Below are 10,966 nucleotides of genomic sequence, written 5' to 3' on the forward strand. Positions count from 1 at the left end.
TTACCTTAAATGTAAATGGATTAAATGCTTCCACCAAAAGACACAGACTGGCTGAATGGATACAAAAGCAAGACCCATATATATGCTGTCTACAAGAGACCCACTTCAGACCTAGGGACACATATAGACTGAAAGTGAGGGGATGGAAAAAGATATTCCATGCAAATGGAAACCAAAAGAAAGCTGGAGTAGCAATTCTCATATCAGACAAAATAGACTTTAAAATAAAGACTATTATAAGAGACAAAGAAGGACACTACATAATGATCAAGGATTGATCCAAGAAGAAGATATAACAATTGTAAATATTTATGCACCCAACATACGAGCACCTCAATACATAAGGCAAATACTAACAGCCATAAAAGGGGAAATCGACAGTAACACATTCATAGTAGGGGCTTTAACACCCCACTTTCACCAATGGACAGATCATCCAAAATGAAAATATATAAGGAAACACAAGCTTTAAATGATACATTAAACAAGATGGACTAATACACATTTTTCTCAAGTGCTCCTGGAACATTCTCCAGGATAGATCATATCTTGGGTCACAAATTAAGCCTTGGTAAATTTAAGAAAATTGAAATTGTATCAAGTATCTTTTCCGACCACAACGCTATGAGACTAGATATCAATTACAAGAAAAGATCTGTACAAAATAAAAACACATGGAGGCTAAACAATACACTACTTAATAACGAAGTGATCACTGAAGAAATCAAAGAGGAAATAAAAAAATACCTAGAAACAAATGACAATGGAGAAACGAAGACCCAAAACCTATGGGATTCAGCAAAAGCAGTTCTAAGAGGGAAGTTTATAGCAATACAATCCTACCTTAAGAAACAGGAAACATCTCGAATAAATAACCTAACCTTGCACCTAAACCAATTAGAGGAAGAAGAACAAAAAACCCCCGAAGTTAGCAGAAGGAAAAAAATCATAAAGATCAGATCAGAAATAAATGAAAAAGAAATAAAGGAAACAATAGCAAAGATCAATAAAACTAAAAGATGGTTCTTTGAGAAGATAAACAAAATTGATAAACCATTAGCCAGACTCATCAAGAAAAAAAGGGAAAAGACTCAAATAAATAGAATTAGATATGAAAAAGGAGAAGTAACAACTGACACTGCAGAAATACAAAAGATCATGAAAGATTACTACAAGCAACTCTATGCCAATAAAATGGACAACCTGGAACAAATGGACAAATTCTTAGAAATGCACAACCTGCCAAGACTGAATCAGGAAGAAATAGAAAATATGAACAGACCAATCACAGGCACTGAAATTGAAACTGTGATTAAAAATCTTCCAACAGGGCTTCCCTGGTGGCGCAGTGGTTGAGAGTCCACCTGCCGATGCAGGGGACGCGGGTTCGTGGCACAGTCTGGGAAGATCCCACATACCGCAGAGTGGCTGGGCCCTTGGGCAAGGGCTGCTGAGCCTGTGCTCCGCAACGGGAGAGGCCACAACAGTGAGAGGCCCACGTACAGCCAAAAAAAAAAAAAAATCTCCCAAAAAAACAAAAGCCCAGGACCAGATGGCTTCACAGGCGAATTCTATCAAACATTTCGAGAAGAGCTAACACCTATCTTCAAACTCTTCCAACATATAGCAGAGGGAGGAACACTCCCAAACTCATTCTACGAGGCCACCATCACCCCAATACCAAAACCAGACAAAGATGTCACAAAGAAAGAAAACTACAGGCCAATATCACTGATGAACATAGATGCAAAAATCCTCAACAAAATACTAGCAAACAGAATCCAACAGCACACTAAAAGGATCACACACCATGATCAAGTGAGGTTTATTCCAGGAATGCAAGGATTCTTCAATATACGCAAATCAATCAATGTGATACACCATATTAACAAGTTGAAGGAGAAAAACCATATGGTCATCTCAATAGATGCAGGGAAAGCTTTTGGCAAAATTCAACACTCATTTATGATAAAAACTCTCCAGAAAGTAGGCATAGAGGGAACTTTACTCAACATAATAAAGGCCATATATGACAAACCCACAGCCAACATCGCCCTCAATGGTGAAAAACTGAAAGCATTTCCACTAAGATGGGGAATAAGACAAGGTTGCGCACTCTCACCACTCTTATTCAACATAGTTTTGGAAGTTTTAGCCACAGCAATCATAGAAGAAAAGGAAATAAAAGGAATCCAAATCGGAAAAGAAGTAAAGCTGTCACTGTTTGCAGATGACATGATACTATACATAGCGAATCCTAAAGATGCTATCAGAAAACTACTGGAGCTAATCAATGAATTTGGTAAAGTAGCAGGATACAAAAATAATGCACAGAAATCTCTGGCATTCCTATACACTAGTGATGAAACATCTGAAAGTGAAATCAAGAAAACACTCCCATTTACCATTGCAACAAAAAAGAATAAAATATCTAAGAATAAACCTACCTAAGGAGACAAAAGACCAGTATGCAGAAAATTATAAGACACTGATGAAAGAAATTAAAGATGATACAAATAGATGGAGAGACATACCATGTTCTTGGATTGGAAGAATCAACATTGTGAAAATGACTCTACTACCCAAAGCAATCTACAGATTCAGTGCAATCCCTATCAAACTACCACTAGCATTTTTCATAGAACTAGAACAAAAAATTTCACAATTTTTATGGAAACACAAAAGACCCCGAATAGCCAAAGCAATCTTGAGAACGAAAAATGGAGCTGGAGGAATCAGGCTCCCTGACTTCAGACTATACTACAAAGCTACAGAGAGTATGGTACTGGCACATAAACAGAAAGATAGATCAATGGAACAGGATAGAAAGCCCAGAGATAAACCCACCCACATAAGGTCACCTTATCTTTGATAAAGGAGGCAGGTATGTACAGTGGAGAAAGGACAGCCTCTTCAATAAGTGGTGCTGGGAAAACTGGACAGGTACATGTAAAAGTATGAGATTAGATCACTCCTGAACACCATACACAAAAATAAGCTCAAAATGGACTAAAGACCTAAATGTAAGGCCAGAAACTATCAAACTCTTAGAGGAAAACATAGGCAGAACACTCTATGACATAAATCACAGCAAGATCCTTTTTGACCCACCTCCTAGAGAAATGGAAATAAAAACAAAAATAAACTAATGGGCCCTAATGAAACTTCAAAGTTTTTGCACAGCAAAGGAAACCATAAACAAGACGAGAAAACAATCCTCAGAATGGGAGAAAACATTTGCAAATGAAACAAGACAAAGGATTAATCTCCAAAATTTACAAGCAGCTCATGGAGCTCAATAACGAAAAAGCAAACAATCCAAAAATGGGCAGAAGACCTAAACAGACATTTCTCCAAAGAAGATATACAGACTGCCAACAAACACATGAAAGATTGTTCAACATCATTAATCATTAGAGAAATGCATGCTCGCTTCGGCAGCACATATACCAAAATCATTAGAGAAAGGCAAATCAAAGCTACACTGAGATATCATCTCACAACAGTCAGAATGGCCATCATTAAAAAATCTACAAACAATAAATGCTGGAGAGGGTGTGGACAAAAGGGAACACTCTTGCACTGCTGGTGGGAATGTGAATTGGTACAGCCACTATGGAGAACAGTATGGAGGTTCCTTAATAAACTACAAATAGAACTACCATATGACCCAGCAATCCCACTACTGGGCATATACCCTGAGAAAACCATAATTCAAGAAGAGTCATGTACCAAAATGTTCATTGCAGCTCTGTTTACAATAGCCAGGAGATGGAAACAACCTAAGTGTCCATCATCGGATGAATGGATAAAGAAGATGTGGCACATATATACAACGGAATATTACTCAGCCATAAAAAGAAACAAATTAAGCTATTTGTAATGAGGTGGATGGACCTAGAGTCTGTCATACAGAGTGAAGTTAGTCAGAAAGAGAAAGACAAATACCGTATGCTAACATATATATATATGGAATTTAAGAAAAAAAATGTCATGAAGAACCTAGGGGTAAGATAGGAATAAAGACACAGATCTACTAGAGAATGGACTTGAGGATATGGGGAGGGGGAAGGGTAAGCTGTGACAAAGTGAGAGAGTGGCATGGACATATATACACTACCAAACATAAAATAGATAGCTAGTGGGAAGCAGCTGCATAGCACAGGGTGATCAGCTCGGTGCTTTGTGACCACCTAGAGGGGTGGGATAGGGAGGGTGGGAGGGAGGGAGACGCAAGAGGGAAGAGATATAGGAACAAATGTATATGTATAACTGATTCACTTTGTTATAAAGCAGAAACTAACACACCATTGTAAAGCAATTATACTCCAATAAAGATGTAAAAAGAAAGAAAGAAAGAAAGAAAGAAAGAAAGAAAGAAAGAAAGAAAGAAAGAAAGAAAGAAAGAAAGAAAGAAAATATCAGTTTCTACCTATGAATAGTGCAGGTATTGATTACTTTAACACTTCAATGAAACATAATTTTTGAGGACAGGGAGTGCTTATAAAGACAGATAGAGATAATATGCCTGAAATTTTACTAGCTCTAGTTTGTGTATTATATTTTTATTAGTCAAGAATTCAATGGGGATATCTAGCATTTATATACAAATTAAGAAATACAAATTTCTGTTACATTCTTACTATTTTTGTAGCACAAAGCATACTACAGCATTTTGACACGATTTAAGGGAATTACAGTTTTACTGCTTTGAGTTTAAATAAGAAAAATAAATCACATAGCTAAAAATTACGTTAACTTATCGGTCACATTATTTTTTAAAAAACCCTCAAAATTATCCTAAAATGTCCTGTATTTGTAATGTACAATTTTTCTGTTTCAAAAATAAACTCTCAAAAATGTATTTTTGATTTTGTGTTAATGAAAGTTTTCTTGTGGTTCAAAGGAAACATTGGTAGTAGCATGAACACCTGAAAGTACAGCAGGCATTATAATGATGTGGATGTTGCTGCTACAGTTGTAGTTAAAATGGGTGCTTGTCAGCTTCATACTAACGAATTAGCAATAAATAACATGTATGGTAACTCTAGGAGGGAATATACTATTGTGTAGTACAGATAAATACATATAATATAAACTGTGTGCCTGAGGCAAAAAAAATACTGCAAATCACATGCACTATACAGTTATACACTCTCTGCAGCAATATTGCAACCAGAGAACAATACGTATTTTTAAAAGTTATCTTCAGTGAAACACTCCTACTTCCATCAATTTTATCGCAACCAATCACCATATTCTGTGGATGGCTGTGCTGACATTAGAATCCTTTCTCTTTCTCTAGTCAAAATATTTTATATGTTTTTTGTCATTTTATTAATTTCCTGCTTTGGGAGTAATTTTACTGTCAATTCATGAGAACTTTGAAATGTCATGAAACTTTTGGAAAGTAGAGTACTAACAATTAAAATTTAACCCAGAAGTACTTCTGACAGTACCATTTGAATGTGCAATCTCTGCATATAACATAAGTGAAGGCAAGGGGAAAAAATCTGTAAAATGAATAGAGTTTTGACAGCAACTATACATAGTATACAGCACATACTTATATATGTCATAGTAGTAGCTTCTGTAACATACCAATGCATTGGAAAATGAATGCACAGAGACATGAAGCTATGAGGTGGCGCAGACTGTCATTTTTCATGTTAACAGAGTATTTTGTCAGCCTTATCCAGCAAAAACTCTGATGTACAAAACAACATTTCTAACAGATCTGTCACCCTCTGTCCTTCCTTTTTATTTTGCATACGCATCTCACAGTTCTCTAAAGGGTTTGTCTCCCCATTTAGCCCTTCATGAAATCCCTAAGCTGCCTTTTTCATCTGGAGCCTCCGTGCACAACTGTGAAAACTCCATCTTACATCTCACCTGATAGGTGAGGCTTCCCCAAATCCCGGGTACTGTTAGAGGACTTGAGGAATCCTCTGTAAGAAGGAAATCATGAGAGCAGAAGGAAATATCTGCTCTCAAGAGAAGTCCCTGAAGAAAAAAATCAATCGTGTGAATTAAAAAGCTTTTGATGAATAAATAATACATATGCAATAAATTAATTAACCAATTTTCAAGTCAGGCTTAGTATAGCATTCTAGAGTTAGCTAGCATTGCATCAATCAAAATGTAATCATTTGGTTTTGCTTCATATGATTTTCAAATACAAAATGACTGTGTCAGTTGAAGGCTACCATTTAAGAGACTATAATAGCCAAAACCAGGTAGCTGGGCATTTGCTTTCCAATGTACAAACCAAGGACTAAAACAAGTATTTCTTCATAAACACTATGACCACTGTATTTAATAATGTTGACATTTACATAAATGGATTGTAGTGTAGTTGTCGAACATATATTGGGATGATGCCATAATCCTGTTTTAATTAGATGGATGTTGTGAGCATAGAAAAATCACAAGCTGCACTCCCTGTGGTGATGCCATACTGGCAAGGAATCAATCACCACGGCTCTGGTTGCCATAGAAACTGATAGCTTCTGCACCACCATCTAAGTGGCAAATGATTGGTGGTATACTCATAACACAGGGAGAGCAATGAGTTTTTCTATCCTGTCCAGCAGCTGTGCCAGAGAGTTAATTAAAAGCAGAGAACATGAAACAAATCTAAATCTGTGAAGAAATGAAATGTACAGTACAAATTGAATTCCCGTGTTGAACAGAAATTAATATGCAGCGCAAACCACAGAGCTGCCTGAACATGCAGCAGCTGGGAATCTTGGGAAATGCTGCCTCTGAGGCAGTTAGAGCTGAAATGTGGAGAGGGCACCTCCTTATCTTATTACCTAAACAAGCACTTTGTTCAGTATTTGTGTTGACTGATGCATGTAAATTGAAGCCTCAAATGTTGAGTTCCCGTTTCTAAGCAGGAAGGACAAACTTTAACTAAGATTTAATTAACAAACGGTTAGCAACTGCTGTTTATCAGCTGTGAACACAATGTAAGCAAATGTTTCTACTTCTGTACTAGAATTCACCAGACAACCTCTGTGAAAGTCAATGTGTTTTTATTGATAAGCCAGAAATTCGGAATTCGTATTTCAAATATTGCAAGCTGAGGAGCAAGTATCTGAAATGCTTTCCTAAGAAGTAAGAGAAGCTTGACATAGAAATAAAGTTTATTTTCTTTTTTCCGTAGAATGAGCTACAACAGATCAGGCATGAAATATTTAACTAGAGAGAATCATGATTTCTTGGTTCAGTCCACACCCATTCTAGGATTTCAGTGGTATCATTTGGAAAAGTTAGTGTTCCAGTAACCTGTTCTCTGCGTGAAGCCAACCACTCCCACTGGGCAAGTAGAACAACCCAGAGAACCACACCATGTATCTCTACAACTGCCAAGTATGTGTGTTTATAAGAATTAGAGGAAAGAATAACATCTTAGATCATGCAATTTACCCTTCTCCCCCAACTAGGACAAAATCAGGAAGTGAGCGTGGCTAATTATGGAAGAGCAAAAAATGGAGAACTTCAGAGTTTATATCATTATGACACATATGCACTTAATGCCCATCTAATGAACTGCTAGAGTTTTTTCTTTTATCAAGATGTATTTTCCTCTAGTTAGTCCTCTATTTCTAATGGCAATTGAATTGCTTATCTAAGAAGTATTTACCCAATTCTTCCAATAACCCATTTTATTTTCCAGGGTGATAAAACAACAAGAAAGCAAACACCATGCTTCCATATTATACTTGCTTATGATGGATACATCTGTATGAAACAGATTTTCATATATAGTTAAGAACTACTTGGTTTGAAAATATATATATGTCCATGGCATATGGAGCAAAGTTCTGAAGCAGCTTTTTCAAGAGGAGTTTTGTACACTTTGAAGACCATGAATAGGTTTCCAACAACTGGTCGAATCAATGCTATTTTAAGAGAAAGACTTCAATCTGACATAAGATGGGAGAGATGAATGAAAATGTTATTGAAATAAAGGGAGGAGGAGTTTCCAATATTATTCTAACTGTACCATTTTTAAATATAGTCAAGTTAATTATACCATGCCTATTATAATCTCTGAGTAGAATCACTAATAATCATTAGTAGGAAAACCATCTGATGTCTTCATGGAAGTGAGTATCTGAATACATGAAAAGAAGACTTTTTAAAAAGTACATAGTGTCCAAAAATACTGAAATATGGTGTTAAAATGTACAAAATAAAAAGTTTAAGTAGTTAATGTGTAAGGCTAGAAATTTGTATGGTAAATATATGTTTAAGTAGACATTTCAAAATGGAGTTAAAAAAATTTTAATGCTGATGAAAATATTCCTTTAAATTCACAGATGTAGGAAGTTTCAAGGTAAATGTATATTTTCAAATATTCTATGTGGTTAGAACCCATTATATCTGGTGTTAGGGTCATATAATGGGATTTTATGAATCATGAAATAGCAATCTCTGTGGTTAATAACACTAAGGATAAAATTCTTAAATCCATATCCCTTTTCCCATTGTCATTGTCCTGACTTATGTCTCTATAATCTCTGATTTGAATTTTTATTATTGTCCCCTAACTGATATCCTTGGAGTGCCATTTTCATCTTTACGTGGAGAGGAGGGGATTGATATGTTTCACTTGATAAACCTCTACAGGTGTTTTGAGAATTGTGTTTCATTTTACCCACCATACCCAGATGAGAACAAGGGCTCTAAAGGAGTGTAATCCAACCCGTGCATTTACCAAAATCAACTAGAAAACTTGAAAAAAGGTAAGAGAGAGACATAGAGCTTGAGTGCTGGCTGGCAGATTCCCAGGATACTGTAAATCCTGATCTAGTGGTTCTGCACAGCACTGAGCATTCAAAATTTTAATAACTTTCACAAGTGAATCTGAAGAGCAAAATCACTTTAGAAAAAGAGACAAAAACTTAGCCCTAACCAATTCTGACATCTCTTGATCTTTCAACCATTTTTACTGATGACCATTTCATCTGGGGAGAATTATGGTGAAGTCCCATAATTTGTATAAGTGATACTAATCTTGTTACCCTCTTAGTCAATTTTTTAAACCATTTTGGTGTGACTGACTTTATGAGAATAACAGTAAGCAAAGGATATTTTCTTCATAAAAATACACATAAATTTACAAGATTTTACTGACTCCCCAGAACCATCCCTGATAAAATAATCCCTCCTTTATATACTCTAGGTTACATATATGGCCTTCGCAGAATTTCTTCTGACTTGCACTTTGCCTTATGCATGTAGTTAAATTTTAGTTGTTATCATTATCATTGTTATTTATTATATGTAAGATCCTTTATATAAAGACTTTAGTTACAAATATCTTTAGATCTAAGTATCAGGAAATAAAGCTTTGTTTCTCCTGAAAAATAAATCATATGCATTTGTAAAAGAATGTTAATTAAAGTGCAACCATTTTATTCTCGGTGTCAAGTGAAGCCCCCAAAGTGATATATGCCATATACTAAATTGAAGTACAAGACCACTGTGAATGACTTGCAAAATAAGTCTGTGGAAAACCTGTCCTGCAACTCTGAGCTTCTTCATCACAAGTTGGGAAGTAGGATGTTAACGGGTGATTCTTTGAAGAAAGTTGGTTTTGTGTGACCCCATCCCATAAGTGGGTTTCTCCTCTCATTTATATTCAAAATAGAAAAACTTTAAGGAGACCTTTTGGAGAAAGTATAATGTTTTCCCTGAAATGTGGAAGCAAAAGTCAACTGATACCCTAACAAGCCTAGGAAGTCTCAAGGATAAGAGACTGGAAGGCTAATCATTCTCACAATAGAACAACAGAGAGATGGCCATGTCAGGCCAGATGTTGTCAGAGCAAACTATATATGAAAGCTTCCTGTGGACCAGATGTAGACTACATACCATAGAAAGCTGGTATGGGGCTGTCTTAGAGACTGACCCAAAATATTGCATAGGGGCCAAGGAGCAAGGTAACTTAGATATTTCTTGAATGAAAGAATAAATATACTGACTATAATACATATGTCCCTTCTCCAGCAATGCAAGGGTTCTGAAAACCCACAAAATGTCCCACAAGAAAATGAATCATTTTAAAACACCTGTGAGACTCAGAGAGCTTGACACATAATTACAGCTTTAGTCAAGTAAGAAATTCTTTGCCCTTCTCTCCTTTTGTCCAGCATCCGTACCTCAACAGATCCTGAAACTAGATTTACCTCTAATATTTAAGGGTTCCAAGAAACATCATATGTCTATAGAATTTTCTATGAATTAAAGGAAAAAGCTCTTAGGTAAAATATGTTCTGTTATTTTAACTGACAAATATACATTCTTAAATATATGAGGGACCAGAGTTGAATTTAGAATTCTTAATATCCTTTTAGTCCATTGCTAGAAACTGGCAGAATATAGAAAGCCCACCGTTGGTCTCCTGATGTATTGGGAAAGCATATAGCCTGTCTCTCTTCTCATCTGACCCCAGCTCCTTTCAGCACCATGAGGAATCTCACAAATACACATACAAATACCCAAGACCAAACGTCCATCTTTCATCCTCACTGCTACAGACAACTGGACCGCAGCCACCCCCCAATCTAAGGTGTGATCACAGCAGCAGAGCAGCCCTCTTAGGAGGGCTACCCCTAGGGAAGAGCCCTGCACAGACCATGGGATCAGGCTTGGCATCATTTGGGCAAAGAATAACAGGGTCCTGCATACTTCTAGCATAGTGAGGCTAGAGAATGCTGGTTCATAAACAGTATTCCTCCTTGCTCTGGATAATCTCTCTGTCCCATGTGGCTGGACAAGACTAGGAGATAGCGAATAATGGGACTCTGTAAAGCACAGGATCCAGAGTAAGAGCTCCCATTGCTGGGTCTAAGGGAAAAACTGTCTGGAAGAATCAATGACCATTGTTAGCATGATGAAGAATAGAAACACACACACACACACACACACACACACACACACACACACACACACA

This window comes from Aethalodelphis obliquidens, unplaced genomic scaffold (assembly GCF_003676395.1).
Source record: "Aethalodelphis obliquidens isolate GAN/ISIS:26980383/991018 unplaced genomic scaffold, ASM367639v1 scaffold64, whole genome shotgun sequence".
NCBI classification, from domain to species: Eukaryota; Metazoa; Chordata; class Mammalia; order Artiodactyla; family Delphinidae; genus Aethalodelphis; species Aethalodelphis obliquidens.